Source organism: Lycium ferocissimum, chromosome 10 (assembly GCF_029784015.1).
Source record: "Lycium ferocissimum isolate CSIRO_LF1 chromosome 10, AGI_CSIRO_Lferr_CH_V1, whole genome shotgun sequence".
Lineage (NCBI taxonomy): Eukaryota > Viridiplantae > Streptophyta > Magnoliopsida > Solanales > Solanaceae > Lycium > Lycium ferocissimum.
The window spans coordinates 8,315,683-8,333,892 of record NC_081351.1 but is presented as its reverse complement, the minus strand read 5'-3'; the positions used below and the strand labels follow the sequence as shown (position 1 = coordinate 8,333,892).

General features: G+C 31.7%; 1 long non-coding RNA gene across 1 annotated transcript; it reads left to right on the top strand.

The window, feature by feature from the left end:
- Window positions 1-3,076: 3,076 nt before the first annotated feature.
- On the top strand, window positions 3,077-9,882 carry LOC132032366 (uncharacterized). The gene is made up of 3 exons (XR_009408428.1): window positions 3,077-4,379; window positions 5,098-5,161; window positions 9,215-9,882. It is a non-coding gene; the product is annotated as an uncharacterized LOC132032366 (long non-coding RNA).
- Window positions 9,883-18,210: the final 8,328 nt, after the last annotated feature.

The following is an 18,210-nucleotide window of genomic DNA, read 5'->3' as shown; positions in this document are numbered from 1 at the left end:
TACTCTCTTCCCTCATTCGAGAACGAATGATTGTTTAATTGGTATCTGATGTAACGACCCGTTCGATCATTTTAGGCTTGTTACCTTGTTTTACCCAAAATACTTTCCCGTAATCCTTTTCGGTGTTTATGAATTGCAGGAATGGGTAATGTGGTTATTTGAATTGACGGGTTATTTTGGAATATATTTATTTAATGTGTGTGAATAGCCTATTCATATGAATATTATTTGCACCCATATAAAGCATAAGGCTGTAAAGAAAGTATTTGACGGAGTGGGTGAATTTAAAGCAAGCAAAATGGTTAAGTGAACAAGTTGATTGGGGGAAATTATTGTGATGAGTTAATGGGCCAAGTCCACAATTCATCATTTAATATCCTATGACAAATGGCCGTGTAAAAGTTATTTGATAGGGTTTGATATTTTAGAGTCTTTGCACAAATAGAAAACATTCTACAACAGGGGAAGGAGACGATCGCTAGTGTTCAGGTAAGAATCTAATTAAACCACTATGGTGGTCTTGTTTTATTCTTTGAGACATATCTTTTCTCTTGGACCATTAGAATATTTATTGGTGAAATAAAATCCAATTTCCAAATCGTAAGTTTACATCAGTTAGTGCTTGGTTTTCTTATAGCTAGGACACAAAATTATGGGTGGGTATCATGTCTAATGATTACAAAATTAGAAAGTGCCAATGATAATTAATAATGAACCAATCATTTGAAAAATATATGATAAAATGGATAAATAAGTTGATGGATTCTCCATATTTGCTAAGGGCTTGAAGTCTCTGTTCGTGACTTTAGCTTTCAATTTTGGAAATTTTCTCATGTTATTAACTTGCACCTCAACTTTGACATATTAGTCTATGTAATTGAATATTAGGTGTATTGGGTTATATGAACACCTTCAAATTCATGGTATTTGAGTTGTAGGAAGTGAGATGTTAATCCTAAGTTAAGATTTTGAGATACTTGAAGGTTTCGAATCCTAATCTTAAGAAATGAGTATTTATGATTTGATAGTCTACTTGTGGATGGAATTGACTAATTTTCCGAATATAGGACCCTTAGGTTATGGGTAAAATGAACTTCCAATAAAATTCCTGTTTTGCCCTTGTGGGCTCGTTTCCCCTCTTTTACTTAGTTGATTTTGATTCGAACGAATGTATTTCCATATTGGCATCGTTGTTTCTCGTTTCTAACTTAGAATTCGATAATGGATAAACCTTGAGTACTTGGAGCCTCTTCCGAAGGGCAAGGCTCAGATTTGGTTGTTCATGGCTCCAGCTCGGCAGTGAGGTAGGTTACGGTTTACCTTATGGTGAGACTTCGATTAGCGAAGGGTATATTTAGATGATATTGTCGGAGAATGCATGCAAACCTGCGGGTATGAAGTTGGGTTGGATATTGTCTTAGGTTGGGCCTTATTGTATGATTTGGGGGTTACCCACCTCATTATGTTGTTGACTTATCTTGATATATTTACTTATTGGCTCGTTGCCACGTTGAGACATTGGGTATTTGTGATTAGTGATATATCATGACTATGATATTGCGGTACTTTACTTGATTAATATTGAGATGAGATTGTGATTCCATTGTGACTTATTGTGTAGCCTTATTATTGATATTACTTGTGTGCGCTGTGCGGTACTGTTTGGGATTGAATAGGTTGTTAATATTACATTGCATCATATTCATACTCATTTCCATGATACATTGATTTTGCATGGTCATGGTACTGATGATGATAAGTGAGAGAGTGTAGCCTCTGAGGTCTTTGCCAGAGAGCGTAAAAGAGAGATGAGAGTCCGTGATCCGAGATCATTTACCGGAGCGGAATGAGTGTACGTTGCCCGAGGTCTCTTGCCCGGATCGAAAGAGTGCTCGTGATCCGAGGTCATTTTTCGGAGCGAGTGGTACATGGACTTCGCGGGTCCCTCATGGGTTGTGCTGCCGAGATGTGATGTTCCATTGTCGGAGTACATGTGTACCGTACATATGCATTGCATTCATCATACATACATTATCACACTGCATTGTACCTTTCGGTTTCCTATGACTTGTTGTGACGTGATTATGATATACTGGTTTGGATTGATTATACTGAGACTTGGCACAGTTGGGTTTAGATGCTATAACATAGGTGATGACTTGTACCGTGGATATGGATTTGTGTTGACTTGTACTTGTTGGTTATGTGTTTATCTTGCTTTGTTATCTTTATATACGTTGGCTAGTCTTAGTCGGCCTATGATACCTACCAGTACTTGTTGTTTGTACCGACCTGCACTTGATACATTCTTTTATGAATGCAGAGTACCAGGTGGGATCCACTTCTACCCATCGTGGCTGATTATCGAGGTTGCAAGCGAGTCTATTCAGGGTGAGCATGAGGACGTTCGGTGCGCGAAGACTCTTCTTACTATTTCTCTCTTATTTCCATTTCGAGACATCTTTTGAGATCTTATGTATTATTCAGACTTGTAGTATTTGGTAGATGCTCTTGTATGACCAGACCAGATACTGGAGTTGGATTCTCATTACTTCTGCATTTCTTTATATTATTATCATGAGACTTACGTTATTCTATCTTCTTCCGCTTTGTTTATGTATTTATGATTGTTGGGATCAGGGTTCGCCTACCGAGGTGGGAAAGGTAGGTGCCCGCACGACTTAGTGAAAATGGATCGTGACAAAATCAAAAGATATTAGTTATAGATTGGGACGAATAAATAATTGAAAATAATATTCGTAAAATAAAATCAATATAAAAATTAGATTTCAAAGCCTTTTCTCCCAACTTAAAAACTTCATAAAGAATCATTTTAAATATTAGAAATTAAATTTACAAAGAGAAAATATATAATCTCAACAAATATGTCAATTTAAATATTGAAGCAATACAAGTTGATGTGATATTTTAATTAAGATATGACTACAACTATAATTTGCTACCACTGCGCATCGTGCGGGTACGAACACCAGTCTATAAAATAGGAGAGATACAAGCAATATGGTTAGGCCAAGTGGCAAGCTAATAACACGCCACTTGGCAATTTTAAGACAAAGTTAATGAGAATTAGGACAAAATTTTTAACAATTCTCATCAAATTCCAAAAATGAAAAATAATATTGTGAGAAATAAAGTTTAAATATTTTAATTTAAAGAAAACCATATTTATCCGTATTTTGCAAGCTTATACTTTATCCTTAACAATATCACATTCATTCAAACTCAAACATATCTGTCAATTTGAGATGAAAAGTTATATTTGAATTCTACATGCTAAATATTAAATACAAGTTCACGTAATTTTTGGTGTTATAGTAGATAAATTCGAATTAATTATAAGTGATAAGATTCTATAATATCTCAACAGATTTACATTTTGCTTTTATTTACTGAACTTCCAATTATTTTAGAGTTTTGAAATATATATAGGATAATATCTAGGTATGGATTGAGACAAAATTTGAAATTTGAATTTAAAGATAAATATTTAAAAACAGATATTATTAATAAAATCTACTAGATACTCCCACAAAAATAATAAATAATTTTTAATATCTTAAATGCAAACCTTGTGCTGGAATATTATATGCTGGAAATTATATCGTTTGTGTATATCTATTCTTTAAAACCATTTTGATTGTGGTTAATTTAAATTTGAGAGCGTGGATAGGTTTAAAAAATACAGTTCAATTTATAGAATCAAAGATACTACATATGTTTTAAAAATAACTCACAAAAATACCTATACATAAATATTACATATTACTTATGTTCTGACGTCTAATAAGGCATCTTCACAAGAATGTCATCACTTTTATATGTATGAGGAAACTAAAATTGAAATGGCAGTTTAATTAATATGTGAATCCAATAAAATATATACTCCTATCATATAAATATTTATAATAAATATATTTATTTTTGTAACAGAAAGGAAAGAAAGAAGAGAAGATAGGAGAGAATAAAAGTAGGGGGAAAAACGTATGGGAAAAGGTTTTAAAAAAAAAAAAAAGGTAACAGATGATAACCAATTTTATATCTTCTTCTATTTCGTCTATTTTTGTTATAGAAAATTTTGACTTGATCTCATCTATTTCAGATATCTTATCAAACTCAAATATATAGATTATAAGATAATGGGTATTTTAGAATCTTATCTTTCTGATGTGATATTCAAATTTGAACTTGAACAATATTTGAGTTGGCATGAACATCCAACCTTCATAACCTCTTATATATATATACCCCTTCATTGAGACATAGATCATATAACTTCTTCACTTTTTATTGTTAATCATTTTCAGATTTAGATTTTGTTTATCTCTAGAAATTTTTTTGTGATCATCTCATTACACGAAGTTATTGAAATTTCTTTCTTTACAAGCCTTAATACTATTTTGTCGTATACATTCATGTAGCATGGTGATAAAGAATTGCATTCCCGTGTTTCGTACTACTAAAAGTTGTATTGATGCCCTTCCTTATTCTTTTATATTCAAAATACCATGCTAGCAATATATAAAACTGTAGAAGGACCTCCGCAATTTGTAGACTTGCTCTTTCGCATAAAGACAACTTTATTCTCTCATCACTACATCACATACTCTGGCGAAAGATTATTCTCTCATAGTTTATGCTTTCTTTTATACCAATTTTCTCATATGTAGGTCAATTGATCAAATCATATTAAGATATTATGCCTTTTTAGAAAAGAAAAAAAAGACTACATCACATTCTTTATATACTTATCTTTAGGAGTATTAGAAATTATATTTGCAACCATCTGGATATTAGAACTAAAACCATTAAAACTATTAGTTCTGAAACAAAATACGTTATAACAGAGAAGGGGAAGAGTAAAGGACTAAATTAAAAGCCTAATATTTTAGATTTTTGTGGTGTAAAAATAAAATTAAAATTAAATAAAGTGGCGTGTTACCTTTAAATTAAGCATAAAGGATCTCATGTCGTAAGATTTGATCAATTTACTTGGTTCAGGTAAATAAATTGATTATAATTATAGTTTTTCATATACTAATTAAATCTTAATATATAATCTTTTTTTTATCATACAAGATCTCTGCAATGGATAAAAAGATTACAGGCCATGCACATAAAATTTCTCTGGATAATTGCCAAGGTATGTTGTTCATGCTGACTTTATTTCTTTTTAATTATTTTGTTGTTATTTACAATTAACATTACAGTTATCTTTTATTACAGATGTAACTAAGGAATCTGAAGTTTCCATAGATCTGATATATACAAATATCTCAAAAATACAAAGTGAGTATTTGAAAAATGAACAAGTACAATGGAGAACCGAAATATATAAAGGAGTTTTACCAGATGATTCGTGCAAATTAAGGAATGAGTGTAAATAAATCTGTGTATGTACAAATATTATTATATGGCAGTTTTTAATCTTAATATTTCTTTTAAGTTGAGTCGACTTTCTGCAGCATTACTACATCACATTCACATATCAGCTTTTTTTTTAAAAGAGGATTAGGAAATACATTTGTAGGCATCTACATATTCTTTCTTGATTTTACTTGCAAAACTACATTCATGAATAAATTAAAAAGATTTCTAATGATTTTGAGAGTCATTTATCTTATACCAACAAGTGGTATTTAATTTCTGCTTTCCTTCTTAGTAGTTCCTTAATATAAAGAAAGAAAATATAGAATTAAAAACGACTAAGAAAGGTAGTTTTTAGAGTATATCAGTAAGCCACAATAATGAATGTTAAATCATAGACTGAAAAAAGTAAAAGTTTAATATTGTAGCTTAAAGTATAGTTAAACATGATGTACACAGGTTACACAGTATACTCTTTTTCATAAAGTGAATTTATGATTTTTTCCTTTAAAATTCATATTCAAGAGAATTTCCGTGCATTATGGAATTCCGTTTAACTCTTAGGGAAAAGTTAATAAAACTTAATTTGAATAAAAGAATAAAATTTAGAATTTGAATATGAGATATATTATATGCGACAAAGGTGAAATTGCTTAACTTGAATTTTAAATCATAACCACTTAACAGATTAGATTAAACGGGAGTCTTCTTCTAATCTATATTTGATTTTATCAATTCTTTTATGCATAACAAAACTTATCAGTTCTAATTCATTTGAAGACACGTGTTTATCTTTAAGTTCACATCCTTAGATATAATCTATTTCTTCTATAGCTATATTAAAATAAAATATGGTAGATTAATATAAACAATGGAAAAATTAGGGGCAATGGAATAAAAGTTTAAAAATAAATTAAGTTCCAAGATCGAGAAAAATACATATCTATCTATATTATATCAAAAACAAATAACAAGTAAGGCATTAGGTAAAGTGACAAGCTATTAAAAAGTCATATAGTAATGTAAGAGTACTAATTAATGCATAATGCAATAGCTAAAAGTTAGGAAAAAAATTATAAATTACAGTGTAAAAATATAGAAAGGCACGACTTTCTCTTAGATGAGATAGTGTTTCTTAATTATGACGAGAAAAGTCTTAAAATTGTATCATACCTCCTAACTAAAATCGAATGAATAAAGTTAAAAGTCAAGAATATTCAAATAATGAACTAATTCAGTGAACACAATAAAACATCAAATTTAGAAATCTAAATAATTTAAATTTAGACTCAACAGTTTATATTTTGCAATAAAAGAGAAGAAACCCAACTTCGTATGGCGTGTAAAACAAAAAATAATTATTAGTAAAATTATCAGTAGATTTTACGATAAAACAATAGAATAACTTCTATATTTATATATTGGTTGAATTCAAAGTCATAATTTAGTTTAAATATGATATTATTTCTACTATAGGTAAAAGTTCTAAATGGAGAAAAGAAATGAAAGTACCGTAGAAAGAATTGTACAAAGAGGGGGTGGTGGTAAGGGGTTTGGTGGGGGTTGGGGGTTGGGGTGGGAGATAATATTTTGAACTAATTTTGATAATATAATTAAGTAATTAAATCATACACAAAAAATTATTTATATGTCATTTATATGTGGCTTCACTTTTATTCATTTACGAAAAAAAAAAAAACTACACTTCTTAAAAAATATTAGAGATGTTTGATTACAAGAAAAAGATGTTTTAGGTAGCAGGTAAATTAATATATTTTTCTATTATTGGAGAAAAGCTAAAATTTGTAGATTTTTCCTACAAGCGTAAAGTTATTTTATTCGAAAAGGTTCTTTAGAGTTTTATCATTTGTATCCAGTCAAATAATTTGAAAATTATTTTTGTTAGTATTAAAAAAATAGTAAAAAGCTTGGCCATACAAGTCGTAAGTCAATTTGCGAGCTAATAAAAAAATCATATTGCAGTGTAAAAAATTTATAACACAATAAGGATAACCAAAGAACAAAAGGAGCAAAAGATATCGAACAATGGCACTTATTTGAATTTATGATCATAATTGTTTAAATTATAATGAGAAAGAGTCATATTTCAGCGGATACCACATAACTAATTTGATTTGTAATACAAAATTTTAAATGGAATGTAGTTAATTTTTATTTAATTGAAAGATAACAAATTCATTTTCAGTATAAAGAGGAATAAAGATATGAGTCATAAGTTGGAAAAACTTAAATATTAGTATAGATTTTTCTTTTAAGAATATCAACACATAGATTGGACTGGGTAAACAATATAAAATAATATTTTATCAACATTTGCATTTGTTTTCTAACTTAAAACCCTATTAAAGAACTTTAACAATTTTTTATCTATTTTTCACGAGACAAGTATTAGAAATTGATATATAAAGAGAAAATAAATGATCTCCACAAGAATGACAGATGAAATATTGAAGCATTTAAAGTTGATGTGATATTATAGATTATATGAAAGTACTAATTTACTGTGATTAGTTTCTTTTTGATATCGATCACCGCGCAGTGTGCGGGTACGGATACTAATATATAAAATAGGAGAGGTACAAGCAACGTGGTTAAGCCAAGTGACAAGTTAATAACAAGCCACTTGACAATTTTAGGACAAAGTTAATAAACATTGTAATAAGACTTTTGAATTTGAATAAAATATTAAAAATTTGAATGAAATGCTAAAAATTTGAGTTTGATATAAATTTAAAAACTCAGTTGTCAAAAAGGAGTACGGTCATCTGGATTCACATTCAAAAATCTGATGTTTATCTCTTTTCTTTGCCATTATCTTTTGTCAAATAATCATTTAATAATAATAATAATAATAATAATAATAGTAATAGTAATCCGAAATTCTTATAAAGATGGACTCTTGATAATCCCAAAATTCAATTCAATTTATAATGTTATTTTTAATCTCTTTTAATTTTTTTTAATTATGTTAATTTATTTATTAAATGACATATTAGAATATAAAGTTTCTAATTTAAAAATTGTAAGCTATTCAAGGTCAATCCTATGATATCCCAAAAATTTCCATTACGTGCTTTTATTCTTTTTCGTTTTTGATAGTGTAATTGAAGTTCTAAAATTTAAACTGAAAGGTATCCAAATTAAGTCTACTTATAAGTGATACACCCTTATAAATAAAAAGATTCAACTGTTATGATTATATTAATTGTTTTATTCAATTTTCTACTAAAAGATAATGATAAAAGTAATCTTAGAATTTTATTTTTAAATATATTTTATCTCCCCTAGTCTTATCTATATAATAAGATAAGGATAATTATGATTTTAGAATCATATCTTTTGAATATACATTACTTTGAAAAAAAAATATTTTTGTTCCTAATAATTTATTAGCTGTCATGATTCTTGAATTTGAGTTTAAATGAAATTTGAGTTTGAATGAAGTTTTTTCTCTTTTTTGGTTTCTGATACCCGTATTGGGGCCCGACTAATCCGGATTCGTGCCGGGTAGTCCCACATTGGGTGCAAAGCACTCCCTAACAATGGTGACTCCGTACCCAAGGGGGCTCGAACTCGAGACCTTTGTTAAGGATGGAGTAGTGCCAGCCACTACCCCACAACCATTGTTGGTGAGTTGAATGAAGTTCCAATTCCTAAAATTTCTTAAATATATCCCTCTAGATTCTAATGATACATAAATCGAGGTAAGCCATTCTTCTCAGCTATTAAGGTAGCTTTTATAAAGGGACATACAATGCTCTATTTTTATATTTATATTTATATTTGTGTAGTTTCATTGTTGTTACAGGTTCGACTGTAAAGAAATGAGACGCTAAACCTGTCAAGGTACTCTCGCATTAATTTTGATTCCCATGTATTCTTAATTCATCATCTTCTTTGTTTTATTTAGTTTTTGTTTTTTCATATATCTTAAATATTTAATGTGGAATTATGCATCAATATATCACCTTGCGCACAACAATTTCATCAAGTTAATATTTTTTTTCGTTGTGCTTCATGTATAATATCAAGTGCAAGAACTGACGGGCGAGATCAAGGTAGATACTTTGTTTTGGCATTGATATACCTTTTTGGTTACATAATTAAATTATATGTGCTTGAAATATGTTCTTACTATAAAATGACTTTACTTATAAGCAGAAATAGAAAAATCATACGTAGAAAGATTAACACTATTGATTGGTTTTAATTTGTGTTGAAATTCAATAAAATTATTATATTTTCTCTTTATATTATTTGTTCTGATCCACATTTAGGTGTGTTTGGTATGAAAGACATGTAGTTGATGAATGAAAAATATTTTCATAAAGAAAAACAATATAAGTTTATTAACAACAAAACGGATATAAAAAATAATGATTGAAACTTTGAATAAGTAAAAAATATTACAACATCTATATCTATATCTATATATATAAAATAGGAGAGGTACAAGTAATGTGGTTAAGCCAAATGACAAGCTAATAACAAGCCACTTGGCAATTTCAAGACAAACTTTATTTGGCTATGTAATAACATATAATTTAAATTGAAATTTAAAAGATTTAAATTTGAGTTGGAAGATAATTTAAAAAAAATTAAATTAAACCATAAAGCAGAATTTATATATCCGATAGATTTGAATACGCTAACTCTTAGGTTTAGTAGTTATCCGTGTAGCTTCATTAATATTATGGGACTAATCAAACTCAAAGATATCTTTTTAAAAAATAGTTATTTATGAAAAAAATAAAATATTAAATTTAAATAAAAGTTCAACTATGATATTATCTAGATGTAATAATTATCTAAGCTTAGCTTAGTTTATCTAACGTAAAATTATACCAACTCCTTAGTAGATAAGGACAAGTAAGTTATACTAAGAAGAGTATTTATTTAATTTTAAATTAATCTAAAATATGAGGAATTTATTTTTACTTACATGTTTGGTGGAAAGTAAAAGTCTTGCAGGATTCCAAATGGATAAAGTTTTCACTTGAATTTGAGATTAACTTTTTAAATTTGATATAGTATACAATTTAAGTAATGTAATAAAAAGATTTTAAATTTGAATGGGGAGACACTTCAATTGGGATCGGATAAAAAGTATTTGAATTTGAGTAGAAGGATAAGAATATTTGAAGGGATAAAATTTGAATTTAAATTTTAAGATAAGAATATTTGAATTCTTCTGATTTAGTATAAAAAGAGACGGCTATCACATATGGAATGAAGTTAAATGCATCATTTATTTGTCTTTGAGTTTGTTATTGGTTACAACCTTACATGTGCTTTTTAATTTATCACTGTGTACGTAATAGTTCAAGATAAAGTGTATTGCCTTCAAATGTATTTTGTCAAATTATGTGTTTTCAAATTGTTCTTATTAATTTAATTTTTGCGTGAGTGTTCGATGGTACTATAACACTAGATGCAATATTGGTGGTACTTTAACATTTGAGTTTATTTATTATGTGTTTAATTATGCAAAGCAACAATCTCTTTCCCTGTGTTATTAGAGTTTTCATTAATAATTCAGTTAGTTTCCAACTTGATCATGATGCGTAGAATATGTTATAGCAATTACTTGAAGCACTTTGACAAATTGAATGTGGCTAATCACAATATGTTTGTGGTTGATCAAACGAGAGTCAACATGACCAGTGGGTTAAGGGTAAAATTTAGGGATCATGAAAGACTTTCAGGCTTTAAGAGACAGAATTATTCAGATTATAAGAGGAGATTAAAATGGAATATTGTACTTAACATTATGCTTAATTAGAAGAAGATATTACATCAAGAAGGGTTAGGAACCACCAGAGGAAGCAATTGAGGAGATGATTTCAGGAGAAAGAGAGAAGAATGAAATGTTTGAATGAAAAACAGATGAATCTTGAGGACAAAAATAAACATGAGGTTGTAATGAACATAGAGTTGAATCAGCCGATAAAATATGACGTTTTTCCTTACCATAGATAATACTTAATATAGCATTTTTGGCTAAATTTGACTCTATTTTAGATGATCCTGGACAAGCTTCATTAATTAGTTTTTCTTAATATTGTTGTTTTAGTTTAAACCTAAGGTGAACATATAGATGGTATTGATCACAATGTGGCCACCGTTGGAAGCTTAATCAATGTCTTTTATATGCTAAACAACAATAGAAGAAGGGCGTGACTTAGGTATATACGTTGGGCACAGGATATGGGGTATATCATTTTGATGGTTCGTTTTGTTGCTATGTTGATCTCTTGATAATACTACTAAAAACATGTAAACATAATGTCATTTCATTTTAGTTCTGCTTTATGATGCAATTGTTATTACAATGTCTTTCTAAATTCTCTGCTATATAATTTAAGCATTACGACTCTTATGCTTTGTATCGAGTTTTTTTATTTTTATTTTTTATGCCTTTATAGCTGAGCCTCTTTCTCTTGAATTATGTAATTTTTTTTATCGCTTTGATTGTAAGTGTGTTGGGTGATTGAGTTTGGATTTTGGAGTTTAGAAATACGCCTGCTTTGTAAATGAGACAGGGAGGGGAAAAACTAAAAATTTCTCCAAAATAAATCTTTTTTGTTTCACTCATATGTTTTACAATTTAATTTACTTTATAAGTAATGATCCTAGAGGTCAACTGGCATAAGTTTGAATGGTTACTTCGAACCAAATTTACAATTACAATTTTCTTTTAAAAATAGATTTAATATGCTTAAACAAACAAGCTAAGATAATAATTTTACATAATCAAGTTTCTGTAATATCAACCGCGCATCGGCGGGTACGAATACTAGTATATAAAATAGGAGAGGTACAAGCAACGTGGTTAAGCCAAGTGGCTTGTTACAAGTCACTTAGCAGTTTTAAGACAAAACAAAAAAGAATTAGGACAAACCAATTTGAAAGATAAAAATTTAAAATAAAAGATAAATATTTTAATTCAAAAATAAAGATAACAACCAAAAACACTAATTTTGAAATGAAAGATAAAAGTTTTGAATTTGAGTGGATGATATCATTATAAAATTGAAAGGTAGAAACTAACAACGCAAAATTCAAAATGAATCCCTAAGTCAAATTAAACTTAACACTCAAATTCAATTCAAAAATTATAAAATGGAACGGCCATAAAATATCCAACAAAAGTATGGTATATACTACACAATACACAGTCACGAAGATGGAACGGTCAGTCACGAAGATGGAACGGTCATTCACAATAATAATAAAATAATAAACAATAAAAAAATAGTAGTAGTAGTAGCACTAATATACAACTAATAATAATATTAATTTATGATTTTGAATTGAAAGCCACAATTTTTTTAATTTAGATTGAAAGATAAAAATTAATCAATGACTATTCTTCATAAGGATGGTACCATTTTAACATAGAAAGATAAGAACCAAAAAAGTATGCTTTAATAATGATTATCGGTTCCAAAATTTCGGCAAGTATCAATTATCTATTTGAGTAAGTAGATTTTTATGGATTTCAAAAAAAGAAAAAAGGAATCCTAATATGAAGGAACTTTGTAACTAACTTTGACATTAAGATTACTATTAAAACGGTGAGAGTCCCAAATTAGAATATAAGATGGAGAAACTTGATATTAGAATTCTATTTTTTTTTTTTTTTGAACTGGCATCCTTGTATTCAACTTGGCAATAGCCAGGAGGACAAATGAGGGTATTACCCAAGAGTATATGGGAGATTGGCATCCCAATCTCTGAACTTATGTTAGCTACCTCATGTACCGAACCAAATAATCAACCTACTCAATCTATATCTATACATTTCCATGGTGGGTCAAACTGAATCTCTGATGGCTTTAATTGTCTGAATCTAAAAGAGGCTGTCCCTATTTTGTCAAGCTGTAGAAGTCCGCGCACTACCCTTGGTAAGCAGTCTGCCCTTGTGACGACCATTTGGCGTCGATGAACATGGCTGAGGGCTGTCAGTTTATCCGCTACCTTGTTTGCTTCACGATAACAGTGTTGAAACCTTGCTCTCCTTCTTCACGCAATTCTCTTTATCTTCTCCACCACTTTTTCTAGTCTCCATGGTGTGGTTATTTCAGATCTGGAACACTTCGTGAGCAGAGTAGGATCTGCTTCAACAATTATGTCCTGTAAGAGCAATAACTCACACTTTTGTAGTCCAAACCCCATTGCTTGTCCTTCTGCCCAGTTGATCGTTCCTTCCTCCAGGAAAACCGAATATGCTAGTATGAGGTTACCTTTATTGTCTCTGATGATCCCACCTGCTCCACGCTGTCCTTCTCGACAACTTCCATCTGAGTTCAGCTTGTACATGTTTATTGGTGGGTTCTCCCATTTGGCTATCTTGTATGCCCTGTGTTGCATCGACAAATCAGCTAAAATCCTCAAATTCTCCCATGAAGTCTGTAATCTTAACTTGCCAAATCTTTGACTTGTAATTCCTATTAGATTATTCAGTATCAAGATTTCTGATCTAGTTGTTGAAGGCTGCTTTGCACCATACTTGACCGCGCATCTTGATCTCCAAAGTTCCCATATTATCAACCCAGGCAGAATCTTCACCATGAAGGCTGCTACCATGTTCCAGCTTTGCTGATCCCACCATTTCACCAGTAGCTGTGTCAATGTAAGACCCGATATTTTTATGCCAAAAGTCCCTGCAAACTTCTTCCAAATATGTTAGGCCAGGTTGCCCAAGCAAAATAAATGCTCCTTGGTTTCCACAACCAAAATAGGTGGGGAGCAGCAATAGCACTTTGGTTGAATGCTTATTTCGAGCTTTGCAACTTTCTCGTCTGTTGGGACTCTATTGTGTACTGCTCTCCATGCCATGAAGGCCATCTTGAAGGGTACCTGCTTAAGACTCACCATTTTATCAATTATTGTTGGGGTCTTTTTTCGCCTTAGCAATTCCCAAGCTGATCCCACTTTGAATTTGCCAGATTCAGTTACTTTCCAGATGGCTTTGTCTGCAACTCCTGGTGTTAATAATAGCAGAAGTAGGTGCCTGTTCATGGCATCTCTAGCTTCAGCTGTGACATCGGAACCCAACCCTTTATGAGCCATTCTCCATTGCTGTAAATTTCCTTCAGTAGCACATCCCTTGGTTGTGCTTCTTCTTCCATCAGAGTTACCAAGGGTCCCTCTCCAGTCCAATGTCATACCATAGCAATATATTCCCCTCTCCTGGTTTCCATAGTATATTCTCCTCCACTTCTTGCCTATTATCAAATAGCACTCTCCATGATTGAGATTGACCAACGTGTCTCCTTGTAACTGTGGGGTGAGATCTTCTGCAGAATTTGGCCAACATAAATTCTCTCCATAATGAGTTCCCAGTTCTTAGATTCCACCAAGTTTTTGCTGTAAAGGCCCTGCACACATCACTGATTCGCCTAAACTGAGCTCCTCCTTCATGGTGGGGGTAGCACATGGCCTCCCAAGCTATCCAATGGTGTCTATCATTGCCATCTGATGCTCTCCAAAAGAAGTTTTGTAGACATCTTTCTATCTATTTGATGACCCCTTTTGGAGGATTCATTGCTGCAAGCAGATGTATAGGGATTGCCTGAAGAACATGCCGGATAAGAATTGTTTTTCCCCCTGTGGATAAAAATTTTGTTTGTCACCCTCTTGCTCTGCTTGTCACCTTACTATGAGCTCTAAAAAATCAATAATTCTTTGTCTTTCTGCTATCAGTGGGTAGCCAAGTATTTGACTGGGAATGTCTTTTGTTGCATGTTAGTCTGCCCAATGATTCTCCTCGTTCTTCTTCCTGATGTCCCTGGCGCTAATATGACACAACTTTTCCCTTTGTTCACCTTCTGACCCGAGACTTTTTCATACCGCGCTAATGTTTCCATAATCATTTTTACTGTTTTCCTCCTACCACTGGAGAATAGAATCAAATCATCTGCGAAGGCCAAATGGTTGATATCTGACCCTTGTTGGTTCATGTAGAAGCCTGTATATCTGCTTCTACTTTGTAGCTTATTCAGCATGATGGAAAGTAACTCCGCACTCAAGACAAATAAGGATGGAGAAATGGGATCTCCTTTTCTCAATCCATTCTCTAATCGGAAGAAGCCATATCTCTGCCCAATAACTATCAAGGAATACCAGTTGTTTAAGATGTGCCTCTTGATTGAATCAATCCAATCTTTCGCGAACCCCAACCTCTCCATTAGATTGTAAAGATATGGCCATGCAACCCTGTCATACACCTTTGCCATGTCTAGCTTCATCACCACATTCCCTTTCTTCTGCGGCTTTTTGATGTCCTTAATAATTTCCTGGGCTAATTGAATGTTTTCTGAGATAAATCTCCCCTTTATGAAGCCTGACTGATAGAAGGAAATTATTTTTGGTAGGACCAGAGACAGCCTTGCATTCAATATCTTTGCAAAAATTTTACTTGATACATTACAGAGGCTTATGGGTCTCAGGTCTGTCAACTGCTGCGGGAAGTCCACCTTTGGTATCATTACCAAGCATGTGTATGTGAAATTTTTTGGAACATTGGCTCCTTTAAAGAATGCCACCACTGCCTCAAACACCTCTTTTGCAATAATGGACCAGCATGCTTGAAAGAACAAGGCATTCAGCCCATCCGAACCTGGCACACTCTCTGGGTTGATTGAGAACACAGCTTCTTTGACTTCTTCCATGGTGGGCATAGCTGTGAGCATTGCGTTATCTTCCTCTGTCACCTTTGGGGTCACACCATTCATTATTCTGTCATCTGTTATAACTTCATTATGGCTGAACAAATTCTTAAAATAATTGGTGGCTGCATCTGCTATCTCCTGGTTGCCCTCTTTCCAGTTACCCTCTTCATCTTGTATCCTTTGGATCCCCAGTCGCCTTTTTCTCCCCTTAATCACACTATGGAAAAAGGCTGTGTTTCTGTCTCCGTCCTTCAGCCAATTTGCCTTAGCTTTTTGTCTAAGGACAGCATCTTGCAATTTCAAGTATCGAAGGTACTCTTCTTTAAGCTTATTCAGTTTAGTTCTCTTCTCCGGAGTATTGTCATGCACTAGCTCTCCCCAAATGCCTGTCTCGATGTTACATCTCAGAAATTTCAGATTTGTTACCTTTTGAGCAGACAAATGTGAGCTTAAGATGAACATGAAGTCCTTATGAGATTAAGAAAAGTATTAGATAGCTCAAAGCGCATATCATAAGATTTCGAAGTCATATGGATATGTGAGACTAAGTTTGTTAAAGGGAGTGAATGTAAGTCATGTTTGGAAGGGTTTTCGCGATAGTTGATTTGATACTATTTAGCGATGTCTTCAGGGGCTGCTATAGGGCTTACTGTATGGTTAATGAAGTGTTATATAAGTGCTAAGAAGGTTCCTCAAGGATTGGAGGTCAAACGAATCAACGAGAGAAAGTTCAGAAAATAGTGGGTTATACGACCACTTATACGGTCCGTATAAGGGTCCGTATAACAGTTATAGTGAAGGGTCTCCACTGGTGATATTATACGGTCACTTAGACGGACGGTATAATATTATACGGGTCGTATAAGTGTCCGTATAAATCCCGACGGGCAGCTTTATTTTCTTGTTTTAACTAGATGACCCTTGTTCATTATTTCATTTCCCATATTCTCTCCAAGTCTTAAGAGCTCCAAAACCCTTCTCCAAACATATTCCACAAAAATCCAAGAGAAGTTAAAGATCAAGAGGCAAGAATCAAGATATCCATGTGCTAGAAGTCTTGCTAGGGTTAGTAGACTTCAAGAATTCTTTGGGTATTGAAGCTAGGGTTTCCATATAAGTTGATAGCTTGCTCCAAAGCTCATACTTGTGAGATAAAAGGTTAGTTTTCATGCTTATCTCATGTTATCAAGAATGCTTAGTTGTTGAACAACTTGGGTAGAAGGAGAAAGTAGGAGATGAGGTCTAAATGTAGTTTTTATGATGTTTTTGGGTAGTAAGCTAATTAATTCATGATTCATAGTATGATATGGATATAATCTTGTTATGGAAGGTAATAATAGTGATGAGGAAGCGTTGTATGAAAATTTGCTAAGGTTGGGTGTGAAGTTGTTAGTACAAGTTGAACATGAGAATGAATTTTGAAGACTTAATGGAATGTGATTACTTGATTATGATATTGTGGATATTATTACGGATGTTTAGGAGTTATTTGGTAATATGGTGGAAGTCGATGAAATAGGGGAAATGCTGCCCAATTTTTGTTAGTCCATGAGTTGTTCTAGTTTGAATTTAAGGATGTCTCTAAGACTTAAACATGGTATGAATCCTTTTAAATGTAGATTTCTCAAGCTTGGGCGGTGAACGTTAAGTGGTTAAGAAGACAAAGAGGTATGTAAGGCTAACCCTTCTTTCTTAAGGCATGATCCTATTGATGAGTACCTTCATGTGAAATCCATAGTATCTTCCAGGATGATTTCATTCTTAGAATCACTAAAGCTCATGATCTTGATATTTTCATGATACCATTGGTCCTATCCTATGATAGTTGATCCTCTAAGGAAGGATATAATGAAAATCATGATGATGATGATGTTGAGGACATGTATGTACTCCTATGTGTATATATATATATATATATATACATATATATATATATATATACATATATATATATATATATATACATATATATATATATGTATATATATACATATATATGTATATATATACATATATATATATATATATATATATATATATGTATGTATATATATATATATATATATATATATATATATGTATATAGATATATATATGTATATACGTATATATATGTATATAGATATAT